The sequence below is a fragment of the Puma concolor genome, chromosome F2, assembly GCF_028749965.1.
Source record: "Puma concolor isolate L17-30 chromosome F2, mPumCon1.1.hap2, whole genome shotgun sequence".
Taxonomy (NCBI): domain Eukaryota; kingdom Metazoa; phylum Chordata; class Mammalia; order Carnivora; family Felidae; genus Puma; species Puma concolor.
In genome coordinates, this window is record NC_141684.1 from 13,353,251 (window position 1) to 13,378,450 (window position 25,200).

General features: G+C 54.2%; 1 long non-coding RNA gene across 36 annotated transcripts in view; it reads right to left on the reverse strand.

Moving 5' to 3' along the window:
• Positions 1-25,200, reverse strand: part of LOC147571837 (uncharacterized) — a 372,786-nt gene that overhangs the window by 277,039 nt on the left and 70,547 nt on the right. The window lies entirely within an intron of this gene.

Genomic DNA, 25,200 nt, shown 5'->3' on the forward strand with positions numbered 1-25,200 from the left:
CCAACACGACTAACTTTCGGCCAGCGCAGAAATCAAAGAGTGGCAGAAGCCTTCTGGTGCCCCAGTATCAACAGCTAACGTTTAACGGGTGTGTGTCACATGCCAGGAAAACACTGCTCTAAGCCTTTATTTGTATTAACTCATTAGCTCATAAACACCCTAGAAGGTAGGTACTCATATTAGGTCTGGTTTTACAGATGAAGCAGACAGGCACAGAGAGGCTACTCAACTTACCCAAGGTCACACAGCTAGTCAGGAGCAGAACAAATTTTTTAAGCTGGAGAGCTGGACTTCTAAGTAGCCCACAAGCCCTGAGCCTTCAGGGAATTTGGGGCCTCATGTAGTTTGCTGCACACAGAGAATGGGCCGCATCCCTCCCCAGGGAGGGAGCCAAACAGAGGTCAGGGAAGAGTTTCTTTCTATTCCTGCCCTAGACTGACAGATGTTTACAACGTCTGGCCATCAGCAAATGACTGATTATCGTCAGATGTGGGTGGGCTGGACACTAGCAATGAGTTTATTGGTGCATATTTTCATGTTATGATGACTTCTGCTTCCCTGTGCAATCTGTCTGTAGGAACACAGATACGAGGACCCCTCAACTTCTGTGTGGCTGAGGCACGAACTGTTAGTCGGGGGAGGAAAAGAAATGAGGCAGGTTCAGAGTTAAGGTTAAGGGCAAATGTATCGGGCCAAGGGGTTTGGATGTAACCCTGTCTATAGATGCTTCTCGTCGTCCCGGGTCAGGCCAGAAGTGCTAAGCAGCCTGGGGCTCCTGCGAGCAGACGGCACGAGATGCAGAGAGCAATGCTTTCCGCGGTGAGGAAACTCGGGCCGCGGGGAGGCCTGAAAACGGATGGTGGCCTTGCAGGTGAAGCTTCTGCTTCTACCTGCTGACTTTCCTAGAGGCTCCCACAATGCCCACACTGCTGGGCTTGGACAGATCAACCCACACCTTACACAGGGGAGGACCAGAGAGTACGAAAGCCCTGAGTGGAAGCCAAGCAGGTGTGCCAGGGAGAGAGATGATGTGTCTGACCTGGCCTCTTAGTATCACGTCTCTCTCGCTGCCCTGTGCCACAGTCTCCCAACAGAGAGGGGGCGGGACTGCTCAGGGGGGTGACCCCCGCCCCCGACAGTTTCACAAACGGAGGGAGAAGTGCTCAGTCTCCAAAGGCCCCCTCCTGAAACCCAGACATGCTGCCACAGCGTTGCTAATTGAGTAACTTTCCCGACTAGAGGGTCAAGAAAAGGAAAATGGCTTTGGTATCAGAATCCCTTCCATGAGGTAGAAGAGGGCACCTCGCTATTACTTGAAATAAAAGGCGTCAAAGAGGATCTCGGGGAACGTTCAGCTCCTCCGTGCCGAGAAGGTGCCATGCTGGAGAGTGCCCACTCTACGGCAGCCCAAGGAATACCCGAAGTGTGGTGGCAGGTGGCTTCAAAAAATAAGCACACAAACAAATGCTACTTGACCGCTCTCCTGCTTATATGGGGGGCCGGTCACGTGCCTGCCCTCCGCATGCTGTCACGTCGTGAGGCGAGGGGTTGCCTACGTGCACTCAGCACGTCCTGTCGGTTATTCCCTTAACTTCATCCCCAAACAGTGCTCAAGAGCTGGGGAGACGGGCTGGGGGAGACTAAGTGGCATAACCAGTGCCCCCCAGCTAGGGAAGCGGTTACCCCAAGGAGGTGACAACCTAGAAGGGACGTGGCATCTGCCTTCCTCAACTTCGAAGCTGGCACCTGGAAGGAGGGTTTGTTGGTTTGTTTCATCGGTTGGATCCCAAGGATCAGAACCCAGAGAGCTGGAGAAAGAGCCCGGGGCTCGGCAGAAGGAAGTGTGTTAGAAATGTCGATGCCACCTTTCAGCAGTGGTGAGAGCCCCATCAGCGGAAGTATTTAAGGGCAGACTGGACAGACAAGTGGCTACATTGCCACTACTGGGGATTCAACTTCTCTCAGGGGGGTTCGCCTGAACCGTGTGGCAGGGAATCTACGAATGAATCGAGTCTTACGCATTTGCTTGCTGAGTCACGCAGGCACACGGCAAAGTTTGCACAACTAGTGTGTTTCAGATCCAAGTTACCTAACCTCTGTACTCTCTCTCTCTCTGAAAAGCTAGATGACCCATACGGGTGGCATAAGCAACATCTCCTTTCTCCATCGAGCCATCTCCCAGCCACTTACAAGGACCTTTTGTGTGCCCGGCACCGTATGGGGAAAGTGGATGAATAACGCAAATCCCCAGTTCCTGTCTTCCAGCGCTTAGAGCACAATGGGTCAACTTCATCAATTATAGCAGACACCGATGAACATTCCCGAGCGCCTAGGAGGCTCCAGATAGTGCATCAGGACGGTTATGGAGGCCACAAGAGCCGGTGGTCCTACGGTGCCCACTGACAAAGGAAGACACAGGCCAGAGAGGATAAACGGCTCCCTGTGTTCACTCAGTGAGCAGAGAGCCAGCTTTCGAATTCAGCCAGCCCCGTCCAGCTGCAAAGGGCACCCTCTTTCCATGGCACTGCCACGTGCAATGATACACGTTCTGGTACCAACGGGAAGCCCCCTCCACCAGGAAAGTCAGATCCCGTCCCTGCTGTCTCCACTCGTCCGCCCATGGCCTTCAAGGTCGCACCACCCATTTCCTTTCTGTTTTACCACCGGCCCAATTCGATTCCGGTGGCGCTGCCCACCCCGGATGCAGGCCAAAGACGGGCCACACTTTGATAGCACAGATGAAGGGCAGTGATGCAGTGCACATGAGGTCTGGGCAAATGTCGGCCGCTTTCATCAGGAAAACCCCAAATTACCCGCTCTTACACAGTCTTCCACCTCCTACAGGGCAAGCCGAGGCCGCTTATTAGAAAAGCTGCCTTGTCCGCAATCTCCCTTGCGGGGGGGTGGGGTCGAGGGGCAAACGCCAGCGTCACCCTTGGCATCACTGCGCTGGCTCACCCAGAGGGGCGGCTGGGCTGTCGGAGACACAGGCCCCGCTCTGCCCGTTGCCACAGGCCGCTGACTAACCGGACGGAGAGGAGCTGTGCTGTGTCCAGGCCGGCCGCCGCCACTGCACAGGGAGGGCGCCGCTAACAGACGGCCGTCCCCAGAGCCGGCTGCAAGAACGCTGTGCCGGCCAAGCCGCTGCTCTGTGCCTCCCACACACCCAGCCTGCAGCCCCAGGAAACGGAGGTTTCGGACCGCAAACAAAAATGCACGGGAAGCCTGACCGGACCCCCTATTTCTTCCTTCTTTCTTTTTCTCTCTCTTCTCCAGCAAAGCCGGCAATTGAGAACTCCACATCACAGATTCCTGTGGCTAAGAGGGGCCTCTTGAGGTCATCAACACTGTTCTCCCACATCAAGACAAGCCTGTCCTGAAGCTGTCGCGGAAGGCAGGCCGAGGTCCTTATTGAAGGGATCTGAAGGAGAGGTCGCTGGCCTTCCTTGGGGCTACCAGAGCAGTCTACATCCTTCTGAAGCACGGCACTCGTCACATTTGATTTTCCTACGTTATTCCAATATCCGTGTCCCACACGTGACCATGAGCTCATGAGACCTCTCTGTATCTTCAGGACTTGGCATACTGCGTGGTCCAGAGGGACCACTTAGTAAATGTGGGTTATTTGTGGGCAGGTGAGTGGGTGGCTGAGTGGGTTTATGGATAGGTGGCTGGGTGGGAAGGGGGAGGGGTCACGGGTGGGTGGGTGGGAGGGGGGAGGGGTCACGGGTAGGTGGGTGGGTGGGGGCGAGGGGTCACGGGTTGGTGGGTGGGAGGGGGCGAGGTGTCACGGGTAGGTGGGTGGGTGGGGGCGAGGTGTCACGGGTAGGTGGGTGGGAGGGGGCGAGGTGTCACGGGTAGGTGGGTGGGTGGGGGCGAGGTGTCACGGGTAGGTGGGTGGGAGGGGGCGAGGGGTCACGGGTAGGTGGGTGGGTGGGGGCGAGGGGTCACGGGTTGGTGGGTGGGAGGGGGCGAGGGGTCACGGGTAGGTGGGTGGGAGGGGGCGAGGGGTCACGGGTAGGTGGGTGGGTGGGGGCGAGGGGTCACGGGTTGGTGGGTGGGAGGGGGCGAGGTGTCACGGATAGGTGGGTGGGTGGGGGCGAGGTGTCACGGATAAGTGGGTGGGTGGGGGCGAGGGGTCAAGGATAGGTGGGTAGGGGGGAGGGTTTATGGATAGGTGGCTGGGTGGATAAGTGGATAGGTTGGTGGGTGGGCGGGGGCGAGGGGTCACGGGTAGTGGGTGGGGCAGGGCGAGGGGTCACGGGTAGGTGGGTGGGAGGGGGCGAGGGGTCACGGGTTGGTGGGCGGGAGGGGGCGAGGTGTCATGGATAGGTGGGTGGGTGGGGGTGAGGTGTCATGGATAAGTGGGTGGGTGAGGGCGAGGGGTCATGGGTAAGTAGGTGGGTAGGTGGAAGGGTTTATGGATAGGTGGGTGGGTGGATAAGTGGATAGGTTGGTGGGTGGGTGGGGGCGAGGGGTCATGGGTAGTGGGTGGGAGGGGGCGAGGGGTCACGGGTAGTGGGTGGGACGGGGCGAGGGGTCACGGGTAGGTGGGTGGGAGGGGGCGAGGGGTCACGGGTAGGTGGGTGGGTGGGGGCGAGGGGTCACGGGTAGGTGGGTGGGTGGGGGCGAGGGGTCACGGGTTGGTGGGCGGGAGGGGGCGAGGTGTCACGGGTTGGTGGGTGGGTGGGGGTGAGGTGTCATGGATAAGTGGGTGGGTGGGGGCAAGGGGTCATGGGTAAGTAGGTGGGTAGGTGGGAGGGTTTATGGATAGGTGGCTGGGTGGATAAGTGGATAGGTTGGTGGTGGGTGGGGGCAAGGGGTCATGGGTAGGTGGGTGGGCGGGGGCAAGGGGTCACGGGGAGGTGGGTTGTGGGGGCGAGGGGTCACGGGTTGGTGGGTGGAGGGGGCGAGGTGTCATGGATAGGTGGGTGGGTGGGGGCGAGGGGTCATGGATAGGTGGGTAGGGGGGAGGGTTTATGGATACGTGGCTGGGTGGATAAGTGGCTGGGTGGGTGGGTGGGTGGGGGTACGGGGGATAAGTGGTGGGTGGCCTGGTGGATAAGTGGCTGGCTGGGTGGGTGGGTGGGGGCGAGGGGTCATGGGTAGTGGGTGGGAGGGGGCGAGGGGTCATGGGTAGGTGGGTTGGTGGGGGCGAGGGGTCATGGGTAATTGGGTTGGTTGGGGCGAGGGGTCATGGGTAGATGGGTTGGTGCGGTTGAGGAGTCATGGGTAGGTGGGTGGGGGGGTTGGGTTTATGGATAGGTGGCTGGCTGGGCAGGTGGGTGGACAGTGGGGGGCAGATCAGTAGACAGATGGATGTGAGTTCAGATGGAAAAGGGAAAGACCAGATGACTGCAAGTAGGGACTATCGGGCACACCCACCGTAGACTGCCAGAATCATGAAACTTTGGGGCCATGAAGAACTGAGGGTCCCTCCAAGTGTCACTCGCCCTTCACTCTGCAGACAGACTCTCCATCTTAGCCAAAAGGCCAAGAAGAGATCCATTCTGCAGATGTAAAAAGCGAAACTGCCAACATGGGTTGCCCTGCCCAAGGTCACATGATTGAAGGTAAGCCAATCCACAGTAGCACCTACACCTTGGCCACCTCAACCAGAAAGAATAACTGGCAATCCAACCAGCTATCAGAACCAGAACGATGCCCAGATCCCTGACTTGTACACAGAGAGGCACTGCCTCTTACCCCCAACCCATAAAGCTTCAGCCAGTGCTCCTAAAATGTGGTAGAATCGGGATGAAGAGCCTTCCACCTGGATAAGGCAGGTGGAAGGCAGCAGCCCAGCAACTTGCCATCAGGATGCTTCTGTCCTACATCACACACTTCTGCAGGGTGAGGGGGAAACAAAGACGAGTGTTTGCATCCTCCTCCATTGCGTCTTCCTGCAGTAATTCCCACTATGAAAGAAAAAGCGGCCAAAGTCCAAAGGCCAGAGTGAAATCACCCATCTCAAGCTCAGTTATGGGGAACAGAGGCAAGTCAATCCACAACTGTTTCCTGACCACCTACTGTGCGTCTGGCCCTGGGCTGAGCGCACACAAAGGACAATTAGAAGTCTAAATCCTGGACCAAGTTGACAATTCAGGTCACTGACTGTCTCCTCAGTCACAGGCCCCTGGGCTAGATTTTTGGAGTGTGGGTCTGTCTGCTGCTGAGTATGCAAGAAACTTGACCTTGATTCAAGCAGTGATCCCGCCTATCCCTCAAGTCCACAGGGTGTTTTTCCATTCTTAAAGCACAGACACCGATACAGTCAGTCCTCACAACAACCCCAGGGAAGACACCTGAGTGTTCTCACGCTCTCCTACTACATATTTAGGGAAACTGAGGTACTGAGGGTTTAAGAGACTCATCCACCTGTGATCACACAGAACAGTGAGTCAAACCCTCGTTTTCAGTTTTCTTTGGGCTACAAATCTTCGCCTCCTTAGGAACAAGGTGAGCAGTGTGTGTTGGAAAAAGATCCCTGCAGGCAGGCGGCACTGTTCCTGACGTGAGCTCAGACCCTAAAGCAAAGCAAAGCAAAACCAAAGCCATTTGTGCTGCCCAGGAGGGAGAGTGCAGACAAGGGGTCAGGTCAGACTCAGACAAACCGTGTTCCACGTCTGACTGGGCCACCATAAACTGTGTGCCCTAACTGAACCTCTACTTTCTCACCTGTAAAATGAAAATTACAGGACTCATTCCAGCTCTATAGAATTCACTAGGGTCAAGGGTCAGACACAGAGGCTGGCATAAAGCATGTGCCTTCCCATTTCCTCCTCTTACCTAAGGGGGACCGACTGTGATCCCGTGTGTGCTTGCTACAGTTGAGGTGAAATCCCCCAAAAGGAAAAGTAGCCATATTAACACGCACAATTCAGTGGCACTTGGTACCTTTGCGATGCCGTAAAACCATGACCTCTGTCTACCTCTGAAACATTTTCATCACCCCAAAATAAAACCTCACACCCACTCAGCAGTTATACCCCACTGCCTCCCATCCTCAGCAACCACCAATCTGCACTCTGTCTTTATTCTGGATATTTCCTAGAAATGGAATCATACAATAGGTGACCTTTCATGCCTGGCTTTTTCCAGTCTTTCTAAGGTTCACCCACGTGTAAAGCATGCATCAATAACTTCCCTCCTTTTTTACAGCTGAATAATATATATCTAGGAGTGTGGATCTCAGAGCTCAATTGCTGGGTCATAGGGCAATTCTGTGCTTAACTTTTGAGGAACCACCAACCTGTTTCCCACAGGGGCTGGACCCCTTTACATTCCCATCAGCAATACACAAGATTCAATTTCTTCTCATCTTGGCCAACACTTGTTATTCTCTTTTTTAAAGTATCATTACGGCCATCCTAACAGGTATAAGGGGATATATCATGGTTTTGATGTACATTTCCCTAGCGACTAATGAAATTAAGCATCTTTTCATTTGTTTGCCAACCATTTGCACATTTCCTCTAAAGAAAGGAATATTGAAGTCTTTTGCTCATTCTTACACTGGGTTGTTTGTCTCCTGGTTGGTGACTCCTCCTCCGTCTTTCAGCAAAGTCGTGGCAAACCTCTACGCTGCCTCAGGATGGATGATCTGGTGGTGCGGGCACCTCACACAGATGAGCCCCGGAGCAGGACAGCCCTGTGCGCAAGGCCAAGCCCTTCGCTCCGAGAGGCTGCCGTAGGCTCTGGAGACGGGACCCAGAGGCAAAGACACAATTGAAACGGGCTGGGAAGTGGGACCTGTAAGGACGTCTAAGGGGCAGGGGGCGGCAAGGGAGGGAAAGGCTCGGGGACACCCAGCACCTTACACTGGGCTGCAGCGGCTGAGCAGGGGGTCTCAGGAATCAGTGGCCAGCTGGCCTCCACTTGCCCCGCAGAGAGAGGGGAGGAGACATGCCCAGCAGGCAAGAGGGCTCGGCTGAGCAGAAGGAAGTACCTCCAGCCCAGAGAGCTTTGTGAGGCCCTGAACCTGGCAGGATCTGCCAAAACCTGGGGCAGCCCACACCCACCCAAGAGGGCGAGCAGTGCCCCGATGGGGCCCCAGCCTAGACGGCGGCCATCCCTCATTAAAACACCATCTTCACCAAACAGGTGGGACTGGCCACAGTCACACACGGCATTAACCCTGATGTCCCATGGCTTCTTCCCAGCACCGAAGCACATGTGCAGCTCAAGCTCAGTGGATGAACTTTCTCATCACCGAGCTACAGAGGGAATTCTGGTGAGGACGCCATGCCTGGGTTTGGGGGGTAAAGCACGCTCTCCAAACCAGAGGGAAGCACAGGCACTGTGGGGACACCTGCACAGGGACACCTGCTGGACAGGGGGATGAGATGAGCCCAGAAGTTAGCAAGAAAGGGAGGAGAAGACGAAATAGTGACCCTCTATTTGGAGTCACTGGACTTGGATTCGATCCTAATGCCGCCATTTACAGCCTATACAATTCTGGCAAATTCCTCAACCACTCGCAAAGGGAATAACCAAACTCATCCACTAGGATGGTTATGGGATAACATGGGGAACAGTTAGCTCCAGCTTCGCAGGGCCATCAGCCAGCAGAGCACGACCTCTGCGTCACCAAGCAGCCACTTACTCACTGAGGGACCTCTGGCAGATGACCGAACCCCTTAAGTCTTTGTCCACCTTCAAAATCGGAGTGCGGATAATAGTACCTATCACGTAGGACAGCTGTATGGGTTACAGGAGTTGACACCTGTAAGCCACTCGGAAGATGCCCAGGAAGTGAGCTGGCTGTTACGATTCTACAACCTTCAGCAAAACAAATGGTCCTTCCCCCTCAGCTGTCTGTGTGTTTGCTACAGTATCTGCATTGAGCGGAACGCCAGCTCCAAACGTTCAAACCGCAGGGTCACAGAATTCTCAAGCAGGGGGATCTGGTCACTCCTCTTGAGGAAGTGCAAAGACAGCCCAAAGGCTCACCTCCCTGGGGACGCTCAGAGCCAGGCCTCCTCCGAAGCCTGTTCCGCTCCTGCCCCCAGCCCCAACCGCCAACTAACTGCCCACACTGAGCTCCGCCCACTCTTTATCCACCACGAGACCAGCACCACCCGTAAACCTGCGGTGAGGTTCAGTTAAAACAGTTCATGGAAAGGAACGCTGCTCCTTCTGTCATCGCCTAAGATAAGAGTGTCAGAGACCCGAAGGGAGCCAGGACGTCACCTGCAGCACTGACCCCTGGTCACAACTGAGACACTCTCAACGTCCCTGAGTGTGGCAGCACAAGACAAGCCTGCTCTCAGACACAGCTGGTGTTAAGCTCGAGTTCTGTGTCAACACCTTCTAGCAAATTCCTTAACACCCCTGGGCCTCAGTTTCCCCATTTGTAAATCAGGAAATACACAGGGGTTGTAGGAATGGTAAGAAATAAGGAGCCCCGGGGCACCTGGGTGGCTCAGTCGGTTAAGTGCCTGACTCTTGATTCCAGCTCAGGTCATATTCTCATGGTTGTTGAGTTCAAGTCCCACGTCGGCTCCCAGCTGACACTGTAATCAATGCCTGCTTGGGATTCTCTCTCCCTCTCTCTCAAATAAATAAGCTTAAAGACATAAGGAGCCCTAGCAGGCACCTGGCACACAGTCTCTTTCTGGATTCCAGCCCCACACTTCACAGCCGCTGGAGTGATCACGCTCTGTGACTCCGGCTCCGGGGGCTTGGCCCTACGGAGCCTCTACAGGGCCAGCAGGTGAACTGCTGGGAGTGGGGACCAATGACCCCTGGGTTCTGTCGTGTGGGTCAGAGAAACCACGCGCAGGAGCACTGCGGGCCGCAGCATTCCCGGGGAGAACTCCCAACACAGACGTGCCTGGATCCACTCAACTGACACAGGCCAAGAAAGCAATGTCCAGAGCAAAGGAATGCGGCTGTCAGCAAGAGGGAGAAGTTACCAAGAGAAGTGGGGCAGAGGCTGCAAACAAAAGGGGGAAGTCACCCCTGGTGCTGGCGTCCTGCCTGTTCAACCTCCCTGCGCCGCTGATGGTTCAGAGCAGGTGGAAGAGGAGACGGGTGTCCAGCGTCCAGCCTCCCCCAGACTCTGAGCGCACGCTCTTGGGGGCGACAATCTGCGAGAGGCTGAAGGAAAGCCTGAACCCCTATCCCTTCCTGCAATCCTCAGCAGTTAACAGCTCGTGCTTAACAGAACAGGCTCTGGAGACAGACTGTTGGGGCTGGAATACCAGAGCAGCCACTTTTAGCTGTGTGATCTCAGACGTTATACTCAATCTCTCTGATCCTCTGTTTTTCTCATTTGTAAAATGGGACTAATGACAGCACTGCATCTCCTAGGATGATGGCAGAATTAAGTCACATAACAGATGGCCAGGACTTCATAACCACTAGATAAATGTCAGCTTTGATTATTAGCTGCTAATCTAATTAATATCATCAGGAAGTCATTTAATTTCACTGATCCAACTAGTGTGGTCAATCTCGCAGAGATTTCCCAGCAAAAGAAGTCGGTGAAGACAAGAGGGAGGCATGAGCCGTCTCTGCCACATTCCTACCAGCTTGACCATTTCAGCTCAGGATTTCACACCTACCCCCATAGAACAGAGGTTCTTATCCCCAGTTTGCTGATGAGAACACCAAAGCTCAGAAGCCCAGGAAACAGAAAGCTAGGAAATTCTTTAAGGAATAAAAATAAGTTTCAAAAGCATCCCTTCCTGGCGCATATTTTCATCACCCCGCCCCCCACCCTAGTTCATGCACACCTGCTCCCAACCCCCACCACCCCTAATCCTCCGCTCCTGAGTCCAGGGTAGACGCCACCTAAGTAAGCATCCTACCAACCAGTGTGGCAGAGCTGGCCTCGAGGCAAGGGCGAGGATGGGGGCGGAGCGCCGGGGCCCTCCCCGGCACCCCACTCCCGGTACCTGGGGTCTGCCTCGTGGGCACAGCCTCCCCCCCGGCCCCAATGGAAAAACCGCCCCCCACTCTGATGCTGCAGGCACACGCCAGATCTCAGCCCTGGTGGCCACGGTGGCGCCTACGGGCCTGATGGGCAAACAATCCTAAAAGAACAACAACCTGAGCGCCCTGCTTCTGTCTGGTTCCAAAAGCCTTTGGTCCAGCGCTGTCCTCACAGCCCTCCACTCCTGAGGGCTGGTCCCTGCCTCCCAGAGGGAGTCCTGCTTCCCTCTCCCATCCCAGGGTCTCTGCAGGGGCTGTCTACACCCGCATACACTCCCCAATTACCTGAATGATAAACAGCAGCTGACCTTTTAGGGGGAAGAGGGGAAGTGGCCTGTGTGGCCCCCCTCCCTTTAATTCGGAAAAGTCTCAACCGGTCCCTTGCAAGTTCTTCGTCCACCGGCAAACCTGGGCTGGCCCCCTGGCTCTGAGACGCAAAGTGGGCCCAAACTTGATCCTCTCAGCAGACACGTTCCCAGGCTCCTGGGAGAGAAGGGCTCACCACGTGCAGGAGCACACTGGAGCAAAGAGCAGGTAAGCGCCTAGCAGCAAAGGGGACAGGGCAAGCAACCTGGGCAGGGAAGCCAGAGGAGGCTGGGTCTGAAGCCAAGGTCGACGGGGACTGGGAGAGGCAGAAAGCACCCCTTCAGAACGTGCCGTCCCCTCTCCCAACTGGAGACGGTTGCGTGCTTCTCCTCCTCCAGACAGCGGCCCCCTGCCCCAGAGCTCCCCCTGCCCCAGTGGTCCAGACACCTCCGGCGCCCCTCCCATCTACAGAAGCACGCCAGGAAACCAGCAGTCCCGAGAGAGCCAATCTCAAGGTCCAGGTGACGGGAGTGTTTACCCAGGGGTCCCACCAGGGGTTGAGAACTGGCTGTGGAGCCCCGAGGAACAGAGGAGCACAGAAGCGTGCACGAGTCACAAGGGCCGAGTCACAAACACCGACCATCCCGAGAACACGAGGCCCAGGATGCCTGGAGACGACCGTGCGTGAAGACCAAAGCTGGGCTGTGTTCCGTGGAGTCGTAACACGGGTGGCCTGCACATACCACCCAGAAGAAGGAAGAGAAAAGGCAAATTCCAGAAAGGTGAGGCAGGCACAAAGTTCTGATAGAGAAGAACAGCATGAATGATGCAGGGCTGCAGTATGTGCGCTGGAATTTCCTCCTTAGTCACTGGAAGGCTCGGGAACCCGACGCTGGGCGAGGGAGGCCACTCGCGCCACGTGAATCAGCCCCTTGTTCTCTGCTGGGGAGAAAGTTAACCAAGAAGAAGCCGGGGGCGGAATGCACGCACCCTTCCTGCTCTCCCTTTTCCTCAGTCCGCACCCCTTCCCCCCCCACACACACACGCCCCTGCCTCACAACCTCCACAAATCTCTGGCTGGGAAGACCCAACACCCATAATCCCTAGAGGGGGTTACTTAGAAAACAGGGTCCTTTAAAATGGTGAGGACTTTGGGGAAAAATGTAACGATTTCACATTTCTCTTCCTGTGGCCCAGGCTTACTGACCAAATTTGGTCATTCGAGTCTCCATGTAATAATCCAGGAGTCCATCCACAATGCAGTCGGGACTGTTGGCAGTAGGTTTTTCCCTTCCCACCAGCCCTGCCCACCCCACCCCTGCTCCCCGATGGCCACCAGGCTTATGTCCACCCTGCAAACTGACGGGGCCGGGGTGTAACTTCCTGTCACCACCCCCCTGAGTGGGTTATGGCCTCAGGAGTCACTTCAGGAGAATGGGACAGTAGATACAGCAGGCTGGTGTTACTTCCATCAGGCACAAAGATCCAGCCTCCCACGGGGCACCCTCGGTCCATCTGGGACCAGAGTCCTGGCATCTCACATGTGGGTTGTGACATTTCTGGGGTAGGGAGCAGGCAGCCTGGGGAATGTGGTCAGGAGTCCCAGGGAAGCTTAGAATCCCAGCCCCAGACTCACTAGCGGGGTGCCTGAACCTGTCTGAGCCTGTTTTCACACCTGTGAGATGAGAGTCCCGTAGCATTTACCTCTTGAGGTTGCCAGAGGGTTTAGTCAAATCTCGGCGCATAAAAGGCATTCAGTAGAGGGAAACAAATACACAAGCACTGTGCCATCGAGGCTACACATCAACACCCTCTACAACACTATGCCCAAGACCTTAACATCTGACGGATGGATGGGAGTAAACCTCAAACATTACACCACGGAAGCAGCAGGACAGCACTGGCTTCTCCAGGCGGCAAAACGGCTTTCCCTTCGTCCTTTGTGTCTCTCTCATCCCAACGCCTGGGAGCACAGGACATCAGAAGTGTCCCTCAGTGTCCCTAAGCCATTTCGCACCCACTCCTCACACCAAAGGGGTACAGTGTGCTCAGCCCAAGCCTGAATTTCCCCTTTTACCATTATCTTTGTTGCTATCCAAACATTTTACATCCTCAGGAAAATGCAAACTGCCAGTGCTGTCGGAATCCAAAATGCAACGGCCACTGGGAATCTCCATGCCACCCGGAGGTATGCATTTTGCTGCTAACGGAAGAGCTAATGAAACCGCAGGAATGGCCTCCTTCACCCTGCGGGCGGCGGCCAAGAGTCTTCCCCCCCCCCCCCCCCCCCCCCGACTTGCTCTGGCTCTCAAGGCTTTTGCAAGAATGCAGTAACGTAAGTGTTCATTAGGTCCATCCATGCAGGCAGGGTGGGAAAGGCGCACTGGAGAGGAGGAAGAAGGGCCCAGCTCCTCCCAAGAGCTGCCACAAACTATGTGACCGTCAGCAAGTTCCTGACCCTCTCTGAACCACTGTGGGGTCACTTATAAATAAAGTGGTGGCCAGAACACTGACCAGGATTCACCTAACACTTGGAATGTGTTGGGTGCTGTGCTAAACGCTTCCTGTAGTATCTCATTGAAACCTCGAACCCTTCTAAAGGCTGTCTTAAGTCAGCTGAGGCTGCTATGATGAAATACCACAGTGGCTGCAACGACAGACACTTATTTCCAACAGCTCCAGAGGCTGGAGAGCCAGCAGATTTTGTCCTTGGTGACAGCCCTTCCCCCAACTCAAGTGCCCTTCCCCCACTCAAGCTCTTGGCTCGTGGACAGCTGCCTTCTCACTGCTCACGGGGCCTTCCCTTGGTGTATAAGCATACAAAGAGAGACAGAGATCTGTCTGTCTGCCTCTTTACAAGGACATTTACAAGGACGCCCCCATGGGGCGGGGGGCACACCCTCATGACCTCATCTGAGCCTTATCACCTCCCAAAGCAACCCCCCAAATGCCACCACTGGGACTTAGGGCTTCAACATAAAAATGTGGGGAAGACACAAACATTCAATCTCAATAGAAGAACTGTGATGACCCTACTTTACAGATGGGGAAACTGAGGTAGGAGAAGTTAAATAACTTGCCCAAGGCCACACATCTAGCGAATGGCAGAGCCGAGATTAGCGCCAGCCACCCCCCACCCCCTGCAGCCACCACACTACGTTGGACATAAAGTGACACAAAAGGGGCGCCTGGGTGGCTCAGTCGGTCGGGCATCCGACTTCGGCTCAGGTCATGATCTCGCAGTCTGTGGGTTCGAGCCCCGCGTCGGGCTCTGTGCTGACAGCTCAGAGCCTGGAGCCTGCTTCGGATTCTGTGTCTCCCTCTCTCTCTGCCCTTCCCCCACTCAAGCTCTGTCTCTGTCTCTCTCAAAAATAAACAAACATTAAAAAAAATAAAAACATAAAAAAAATAAAGTGACACAAAAAACTTAAGACTGTGATATCAGGCAAACCCGGGGTGGGAGCTTAACCTGCCCTTGAGTTCCTCACTTGCAAAATCGGGATGACAGCAACAGCCTCGCAGCATTGCTTCTGTGATTAAATAAGGTGAAGCCATGAAAAACCCCAAACGGAAGCAAATACATACTCAAGGAACCCACAGAGCCTGGATTTCTCAGCACAGTTGAATGGACAGACAAGCAATGAACGTGAAGACCTTACAGGGTTTTCAGAACTGTCGGCCCTCCAGAAACTTCGGTAATGCACATCCTGGAGGGATTCTCTTCTCTAGGTGAGGCTTCCTTGGACGTCACCCCTGGGCATCACGCGTGCACCCCGAAACCATCCATCCCCAGCAGAGACAGCGATGCTCACTCAGCGCACCAACAAGGTCTGCAGGTGGGAGGGATGGGCCCCCAACCACAAAGCTGGAGAGGGAGGGCGTGGTAACCTCTCAGTGCCGCATGCGTCCCTGAAATGGCACGACGTACCCCAGCCCCAGGAGGTGGGACTTCCGGTGCTGACACCAGGAACGTTCCAGAACAACCAGGACAAGCTGGTCACCCTATTCAAAGCAGGGGTGGCTCCTCATGGAGCGTTACGGAGCCTTTTCTCAACCATGTATGCTTTTCTTTATGTTCTAGATTTTCTCCAAACACCTCGTATTAGTTTTACCATCAGGGAAAAGGTTGAAGGAGAAAAAGGTCTAGGGGCACCTGGGTGGCTTAGTCAGTTAAGCATCCAGCTCTTGGGTTCGGCTCAAGTCACGATCTCATGGTTTGTGGGTTCGAGCCCCGCCCTGGGCTCTGTACCGACAGTCTGGAGTCTGCTTGGGATTCTCTCTCTCCCTCTCTCTGCCCCTCCTGCACGCTCTCTCTCAAAATAAATAGACTTAAAAAAGAAAAGAAAAGAAAAGAAAAGAAAAGAAAAGAAAAGAAAAGAAAAGAAAAGAAAAGAAAAGAAAAGAAAAGAAAAGAAAAGAAGACGGCACCTGGGAGGCTCAGTCGGTTGAGCATCCAACTTCGGCTGAGGTCACCATCACACAGGTTTTTGAGTTTGAGCCCCACGTCGGGTTCACTGCTGTCGGCACAGAGCCTGCTTCAGATCCTCTGTCTCCCTCTCTCTCTTCCCCTCTCCCACTTGTACTCTCTCAAAAATAAATAAACATTTTTTAAAAAGAAGAAAAAAGACTATTTCCCAGTACACACATTATTTTCCCATTGCCAAACTCAAATTTTCCATTTGTAATCAAAAAAGAAAAAAAACTCTCAAACTTTGTGTTTAATCCTCTCTCATTCTCTGGTTTCTCTCAGCTCTTCCAGAGCATGGACCTTCCTTCCGGCACTTTCTTCTCTGCTGACAAACCTGACAAGCTGCCCTGCCGTGTGGCCCGGCCTCCTCCTCCCCATTACCTCTCTGGAGCTGTGGGCTCTGCTCCTCTCTGGCGGAGAACGGCTCCCACAGCCATCAGGGTGACTCCTGTCCCCCACGATGGGGACCCCAACACCTCCTCGGCTGTCCACAACTGCACAGACCCAGCCTTGTCAGCCTCCCAGAAGCCAGCTGGTAGGGGTTCCCAGACAAGTGACATCCATCTGGGCTCAGACACCCCTGCCAGTCCTCACGTGGGGAGCCTTCAGCACCCATTTCTCCACCACCCCCATTTCTTATTTTTCTCTCTGCTGACCAGGCTTTGGCAGAGGGCAGCCGTGGCTCTAGTCCCATCCTCTGTGCTGGCCTCATCTCCTTCCAGAATTCACCCCATTCAACATATAAAGAGCTGGGGCTGGGGCTGGGCACTGCCGACCTCACCTAAGAAGGCAGGGGCGAGCATCACACTAGGAGGTCACGGGCTCGCGGGGAGACCCCCAGCCAACAGATGGTTCCAACTGGACAGCAGCTTGGCTCCCTCTGACAAGACAGACAGTGTGCATCCCCAGGCATTGAGCCCCTGGGGACACCCACATGTGCACCTGGAGATGTGGGCACAAAGGCTCCCCCCCCCAGCACTGTTCACAGTGGCAAAAACCTAGAAACGCCCCCAAATCCACCATGAGAAGCATGAAGGAACAAACACAGCAGCGAAGAAGCATCTAAACGTAACACAGACTGAAAAGAACAAATTGTAGTCACCGTATACCTACGTGATGCCACCTCCATAAAAATTTTTTTGAACACATGAAATAGTGCTATAAAAGGTCTCCAAACAGATTTGTAAGAAAAGGGTAAGACGGGACCTACTACAGGGGCACGGGGTGGCTCAGTGAAGCGTCCGACTCTTGATCTCGCTCAGGTCATGGTCTCATGATTCGTGGGATCAAGCTTCTCGTCGGGCTCTGCACTGACGACATGAAACCTGCCTGGGATTCTCTCTGTCTCTCTCTCCCTCTTTCTGCCCCTCCCCTGCTTCCTCCCTCCCTCTCCCTCTCCCTCCCCCTCTCCCTCTCCCTCTCTCTAAAAATAAATAAATAAACATTTTAAAAATTAAAAAAATAAAAACAAAAACGTGACCCACCACCCAAGTTCAGGAGAGTGGTACTTCTGCGAAGGGAAGGAAACGGAATGGGAGCAGAGAGCCCACAGACTTGCACTCTACCGCTAAATTCTTATTTCTTTAGAAGCAGTAATCCAAAGCACACCTGCCACATCATTTAACACCTGTCGATCCTGGGGTAGGAACGGGGGAGTTTGTTAAATGACTCTCGGTGGCTTCTTGTTTTGTGTCTCAGATCTGGACGATTCACGTCACACCAAGAAACCACAGCGAAACTCAGCAGACTCTAGAGTCTGGCAAGTAGGTCTGAAGGATGCGGGAAGCAGTGAGCTGGAGGCCCTCACAGTGTGCCCAGCATTCCCTGGCCTCAGAAGGGAGGCAGGCTGCCTGTGTCTTGCACACACCTCAGCAGTCTAGTGCTGCCTGGCCTCAACCTTGAGGAACGTGCTGGAACCCACCACCTCTGCCAGGCTCCACTGTCAAGAGAGCAGGCTCGGCTATCACACAGTCCAGCACGGCCACGCCGTCCAGCTCTCAGACGCTTTCCCAGAGGTGACTGATGTGGTCCTTTCTTAATTTTTTTTTTTTCCAACGTTTATTTATTTTTAGGACAGAGAGAGACAGAGCATGAACGGGGGAGGGGCAGAGAGAGAGGGAGACACAGAATCGGAAACAGGCTCCAGGCTCTGAGCCATCAGCCCAGGGCCTGACGCGGGGCTCGAACTCCCAGACCGCGAGATCGTGACCTGGCTGAAGTCGGACGCTTAACCGACTGCGCCACCCAGGCGCCCCTGATGTGGTCCTTTCAACAAGCATGTGAGGGACACAAGGCGTGGGCCACCACCTCACTGAAAGCCGAGGAGCCCGAGCCTCAGAGAAGCCCCAGGCACTGCCTGAGCGGACTCAACAACCAGAAAGCAGGACAGTCACAAAACCAACCTAAGTCACAAATCTGACTTACGGTCAGGTTCAGAGGTGGGCTAATAACTGGCCAGGCTTCACGTCTCAGGTCACGTAATTTTCATAATAACCAGCTCCATGTAGAAGGAACCGAAGATCCAGAGAGGTCAAGTGTCCCCCTGCAAGGGCACAAAGCCAGGAAGCCCCAGGACGTACATGGCCCCTGATTTTCTAACATTCCCTGACAACCTCCCCCAGAGCATTTCTCCGACAGGAAAACTCTTTTTACGACGAGCACTGTTGTCACATTCTCTGAAAATGCAACTAAGAGTTTCCAGGGCCCCTGGGTGAGCAGAAAGCTGGGAGCTTGTCCTGGCTAATGTTTATTTGTTTATGTCACTACCTCCTGCTAAATAAACCCAGTCTCTACTTCTGAGAGACTCGGAGAGCTCACCAGAGCAGCTGCTCTGCTTGGAGCCAGATAAGCCTCCACGGGGGAGGGAAGGGTCGGGGCAGTTCCTGGTAATCAGGTAGAGCGGAGCCCCTCTCCCCAGAACCCCCACCCCATGTGGAGTCATAGAGCAGGGAAGAGAGATAGATGGGAGGGAAAGACCCCCCCCCCCCCCCCCCCCCCGCCCAGCCACTGTTGTCCCGAACCAGCTATCAGCATGGCCAGCAATTTGACAAGACAAAAGAAAGGGGACGAAGCCTCCCCAGCCGCCCCCTGCCCCCCCCCCCCACTACCACCGGAAATAATCCACTTCCCAGAGAGGGACCAGAGCAGAAGGGAGGACCAGCTCACAGCCAAGGCCGCGCAGCTCCTGGCAGGTCCAATGCAGCCGCCTTGGGTCCCGGGACTGCAGACAGACTATGCTCGGCCCATCTGCCCGGAATGAGCCCCATTCAATGTGGCCCACCCACCGTAGCGATTTCGCTGCCCAGCTCTGGCCTCCAGCAGCACAATGGCACTTCACTGCCTAGCTCTGGGCCCCGAAGCCTTTTCCCCGAAGTTTCCATTAGCTGGAAACAGAGAATGCATCTGGAAACTGTTGTCAGTCAACAAAAGCCTGTCATCTTTATCCTACCCCACTAGTCCTTACTGAATATACCTCTTGGGTCCTAAAGTCAGAATAATGGAAAAAGTTTCCTTTTTTTTTTTTTAAAGGCACCTGGGTCTTCTTTCAAATTTCTCACACAGCCCCGTAGTCCCTCCCACCTTTGGATGGCTGAAAATTATCCTCCAGCTTTTTCAAATATGCCCCCTTCTCCCATGATGGCCTGCCTTGCCCACCCTGGTTGCTCCCAATGCCCTGCCTGGGTTAACCAGGCACTGTAGGGAAGAGACTCAAAGTCACCCACTCTGGCCCAGACTTCCAGTGGCCAAGGCCACAGTCCTGCCCCACTGCGTGAGAGTTGTTTTATGCAGCTGCTCTAATGCTTTGATTGCCTCCAAACTCGCTCAGGGAGAACAGGGGGTTGGAAAAAGGGTGGGAGGTCAGGCCGAGACCCTTCTGGAATCTGTTCCCTTCATTAACTTCGGAATTCCTCAGGCCAGTGTTTTCTCAAGCCTTCTTACCCTGAACATTCACCTGGGACAAGCAGGCTATAATCCTCACATCCACCCGGCTTCCTGGGATAAGGGAGAGGTGAGGCCCTCAGGCCCCCACGGGGAGGAACTAACATTTAGACAGTAAATACTAGCTGACTACACGGAGGTAAGAACCAAAGATTCAGCAGTGTCAAGGTCCCAACTTTGCAGATAAGGAAAGAGAGGCTCAGAGAGGTTTAGGAACTAGAGCAAGGTCACACGGCTGTGAAACAGCAAAGCTTCAAAACCTGGTTGTGCTCTGCTCCAAAGACCACATCCTTCGCATAACTGCAGCTATCACTCAAGGGGGGCAAGGATTTCAGAGGACACTCCTACCCACCCCATGTGGCAGGATTTTGACACCTGCCACTCGAATTAACACTAAGGCCTGTGTGTCATTCAGGGATTGGACAGTGCGTCCAACATTGAAAACACTCTAAGCTGACTTCCCTACATCATCACTGAGATGATCCCTTGCTAATGCAGCACCCCTTGCCAAAATGCACGTGCCTTTTGGTTCCATTATGGGCTGAGACACAGTAAGACCTCAATAAATGTTTGTTAGATATGTGGTAAAAGAACTAGCAATGTAAAGGTCTTCTATATTTTCCATAAAACCCTAAAGAAAACACTGTCTATATACCGTTTAACAAGCCTCAGACAAAGACCACATCTTGGGGTGCCTGGCTGGCTCAGTCAAGCGAAGCGTGTAACGCTTGATCCCAGGGTTGTAAGTTCAAGCTGCACATGGGGTGTAGAGATTACTTAAAAATAAAACCTTAGGGGCGCCTGGGTGGCTCAGTTGGTTGAGCTTCCGACTTTGGCTCAGGTCATGATCTCGCGGTTTGTGGGTTCGAGCCCCGCGGCGGGCTCAGTGCTGACAGCTCGGAGCCTGGAGCCTGCTTTGGATTCTGTGTCTCCCTCTCTCTCTGACCCTCCCCCATTCATGTTCTGTCTCTCTCTGTCTCAAAAATAAGTCAGTGAATAAATAAGTAAATAAAATCTTTTTTAAAAAAGGACCACACTTGTAACACATTTTTTTTAAAGTTTATGATCCAGAAGTTTCTTTCACTCAGTGATAAGCAGGTTTCCCTCACTTAATTTTTTTTTTTTTAAATGTATGTTTATTTTTGAAGGAGAGACAAGAGAGAGTGTGAGCAGGGGAGGGGCAGAGAGAGAGAAGGAGACACAGAATTTGAAGCAGGCTCCAGGCTCTGAGCAGTCAGCAAAGTGCCTGATGCAGGGCTTGAACCCACGAGTTGCAAGATCATGACCTGAGCCGAAGTCAGATGCTTACCTGACTGAGCCATCCAGGCACCCCAAGGTTTCCCTCATTCACACCCAGGGGCAACGTACAGCCTATGGACTAACTGCCAATTCTGATAAAGTTTTACTGGAATATGTCCATGCCTACTCATTTACATACTGGCTATGCTTGCCTTCCAGATACAGAGGCAGAACTGACTAGTGGTGACAGAACTGTGTGTCCCGTAAAGCCAAAAATATTTACTACCTCGTCCTTGACAGAAAAGTCTGCCAATCCTTGACCGAGACAAACATAACCTCTCCACTGCGTTGTGCTGACTAGGAAGTCAGAGAGGAATTTAATGTTACATTTTAGTAACTCATCCTCAATGTTCTTTATTTCTATATGCCTACGGGTTTTGATCTTCTAATTCCATTTCAACATTTTATTTAAAAATAGCTGGTATTCCCAGAGTACTTATTATATGTCAGGCACTGAATTAAGCCCTTCAATATGTTCTCTTATGTAATTCTCACAATGAACCCATGGGGTAGGTAATATTATCCCCTGTTAATTGAGGGGAAATGAATGAAAAAATGAGTGAATGAGTCATCAATTGATTTCACAGGGGGAACATTTACTATTTCCTAATTCAACCCCAGACAGTAACACAGGAGTTGACCTGAAGACTTTGGGTGCTGGATAAATACGAGGCGTCTGCAGTGCCGAGAGCAATGGCCACGGTCAATTCGAGCAGAATTATGGGATTTTATATAGCGCTCTGGTGCTGAGATTCTTCTTGTTTTCCATCTAGCTTCAGACTGAGCTGTGCAGTCCCTTCATCATGAACCTTCTGGATCTCGGGAGGATCCCACTGAACTCAGCGGCACAGCTGATGTGAAGCGGAGCACAGAACTACTCAGGTCACAGGCAGAGAGATGCTGTCCCCAGTGATGTGGCCAGAGCCACGCAGCGAGAGCAGCACACACGGAAATGAGGACCGCATTCCAAATGCTGCCCTCTTCAAGAAGGCTACGTTTACTTGTGTTACTGCAGTATTTTTTGCAAAAATGGCTTTTAAAGTCAAATATCCGTGTCCTAAGCAACAACACTGCGAAATAACAGGCCTCATGAGTCAAGTGTGATCTTTTTCTAAGTCAAGATAAGGTAAGTGTTGGGGCGCCTGGGTGGCGCAGTCGGTTAGGCGTCCAACTTCAGCCAGGTCACGATCTTGCGGTCCGTGAGTTCGAGCCCCGCGTCGGGCTCTGGGCTGATGGCTCGGAGCCTGGAGCCTGTTTCCGATTCTGTGTCTCCCTCTCTCTCTGCCCCTCCCCCGTTCATGCTCTGTCTCTCTCTGTCCCAAAAATAAATAAAAAACGTTTGAAAAAAAAAAAATTTAAAAAAAAAAAAAAAAAGATAAGGTAAGTGTAACCCCGTGTTTGTTAAGTCAGCCTGCCCCTCGGTAACCTGCAGCCCTCTTGCACACCTCACCGCAGCCTGAGAGCCACTGGCCCCGCAGGAGAAGGGAGGCTGAAGGCAGGCAGATTGGAGTACAGGTACCAGCTTCTCTGCTTCTCTCCAGAGAGAAGTTCAGAAGCTTTCTGGATTTGTCTGCAGCCCACTTTCTTCATATATAAGAAGGGGCACCGTACCCACCTCGCCAGATTGGAAGATTAACCAGGCACATTCCAAGAGCTAAAAAACACCCGCCATTAAGCAATCTCGCGGCTGTTCATCGAGAAGCCTGGTCTCCGGGCTCAGCCTGGAGAATGAGTCACAGCCTCTCCCTCAGCTGAGCCCGTGTATACTCCAGGGGACCCAGGCACCCCTACTGGGGAACAAGTCCAGGGCAAAAAGCCATCTCTAGGAATGCTGGCTTGGAGCATCCGTGTAAGCGGGAGGGCAGCACCGCATCCCTGAGCCCCAGGATGAGTGTGTGTGTTGTGAGTCACCACAGCGGCCCAGGAAAAATAAATAAATAAGGAGAGGGTCAGGCCTGCTCTCGCAGCGGTCCGGGGTACCAGGGTTCAAAGAGACACGGGCTCTTCCAAGAAGCTGAAGATGGACTTGTGAGATAAGGAGATGAGGCCAAGCCCACGTGCTAGAAGCAGAAATGCAAACTGCACACGGGGCGGCGAAGGGGGGACTGGAGGGGCCGCCTTGGACACAGGAAACACCAAGAGCAGCGCCAGCTGCAACAGGACCAGGGCCAGCACCAGGACCGGGACCAGGACCAGCAGGCCCAGCACGACCAGCAACACCAGCACAGGGGCCTGCACGAGGACCAAGCGCAAGCCAGTAGCACGGTTCACCATCTAACCGGTAAGTCCGGCGGCCACTGGGCCAGGCGTGCCCAGGACCAGCCTGGTTTACACCTGTCATCCCACAGTAAGTGGTGTTTACCCCACAGGTCCCTCAGGGGTTGGAACGGAAGAGTTATCTGCCACGTGCCCGGCACACGGCGTGGCTCAATACATGGCGATCACTTCCATGTCAGCGTCCACAGGGTACGACCCTGCAGGTGGGGGGCCAGGACTTGGCCGCCAGAAAGGAGGAGCCAGGCTGAGTCTTGCTTCCCCCCGTGACCATGCCGTGTCTCCTGGTGCAGAGCCCGTTCCGGTCCTCCTGGGAGGAGCAGGCATAAGCCAGACCCCCACAATGGGTTTGTTCTTGGGAGCAACGGATAAAAAGAGAAGCGGGGCTGCGGGTCATGTGATAAGTGGGGGCACAGGTGCCACAGAGGGAAGGCAGGGGAAATGGCAAGAAGAGGCACAAGAGGCCGAGGGGCAGTGCTGTGCCTCAGTCTTCCCAACTCACTCTTCTAACTGAGGCCCTCATGCCCCAGGACAGTTGTGCAAGCCCGGCAGAACCCCCCTGCCCTCATCGTTCTCCAGACCCACCAGCCCCCTCCCTGCATGATTCCTCTCCCTGCCCTGCTTGGCCACAGTACTGCCAGCACGACACCCATCACACGGGGCTGCAAAGCCCCACTCACCCAAGGGCACAGGCTCCCTGAGGGCCGTGAGCCTCCAGGGGCCAGACTGCAACCCAAACACACTTTATCCTGGGACCCAGTGTGGCCCCTGTTCCTCCACACAGGAGGGAGGGTCTCAGTGAAAGTCTGTCTCTCCCGGAGGACAAAGAGGGCACCCAGTTGTGAGGAGCCCAAGAGCATTCTGCAGTGGGCAATGCTACATACACACATGTACACACGCACACACACACACGCCCTTCTAAAGGCCCCCCAAGGAAAAGTCTTTACCCTTCAGCTGAATTGGCATGATTCAGTGTAAAACACCAGGCAGCTCTTGGCTTCCTGCTCAGTGTTCTCTTAGATAAAGATCCTTGGGTGAGCTACATGGCCCCCGTGAAACTCACCGTTCTCAGCTGTACTATGGGAACACCACTGCCCACCTAGTGGGACTGTTGGCTGCCGGAGTTATATAGATGCTCAAAAAGAGAGCACTTCCCTTTTTTTGTCTGTCCCTTCCAGGAAAACTGAAATAAAACCACGAAGAGTCACTCTCTGATCTGATCAAGTGAGATACAGAAATGAGATGCCTACTGTGTAAGGCAAACGTGCTTCCTGACCTCAGAGAGACTGCTTTCCAGCGGGGGAGAAAGACAAGAGATCAAAGAACCCGCGTTAAGTGAATACCAAATTATAACACATCTAGGGGCGCCGACTGAGAGCAGGGTGGATAACCAGAGGGACACTATTTCCATCCATGAGGAGGTCAGGGAAAGCCTCGCTGAGAAGTGCCATGGGGCACGAGCGGCCCTGGGAACCCCGTCCAAATCAAAGCCCAGGTCCCACCTCAGTGCGGTCTTGGCAACCAAGTGCCAGGTGGCCCCGGATGACCTGTACTCGGGGCACTGGCTGTTTGAGCCGCTGTTCTCCCGCGGGCGGCCTGACGCTAAGGCCACATCCCTCAGGGTCACCAATGTCACAGGGGGCCAGCCTGTCTCCTACAGAACCCCCACAGACCTTCAATGCCATGTCCAGCCCGGCACTCCCTCCCTCACACGGACACGAGGCTCCCTTCCCTGGCCCACCAGACCTCCCCACGGGCTCCGGCGACAGCGACCTTCGACCAACTGCCTGCGCCAAACCGAGGTACCCGGCGCGAAGCCCGGCACGGGCCACCTGGCTCTGGTTCGCGGCCCAAACAACGGCCGACCCTCCGCAGGAGCCCTCCCCCAGCCAACGGTGACCCTACTATGTGCTGAGCGTTTGCCGCGTGCCGGGCCCCGTGCTGGGTGTCAGCGCGAGCGTCTATTTTGTGATCCT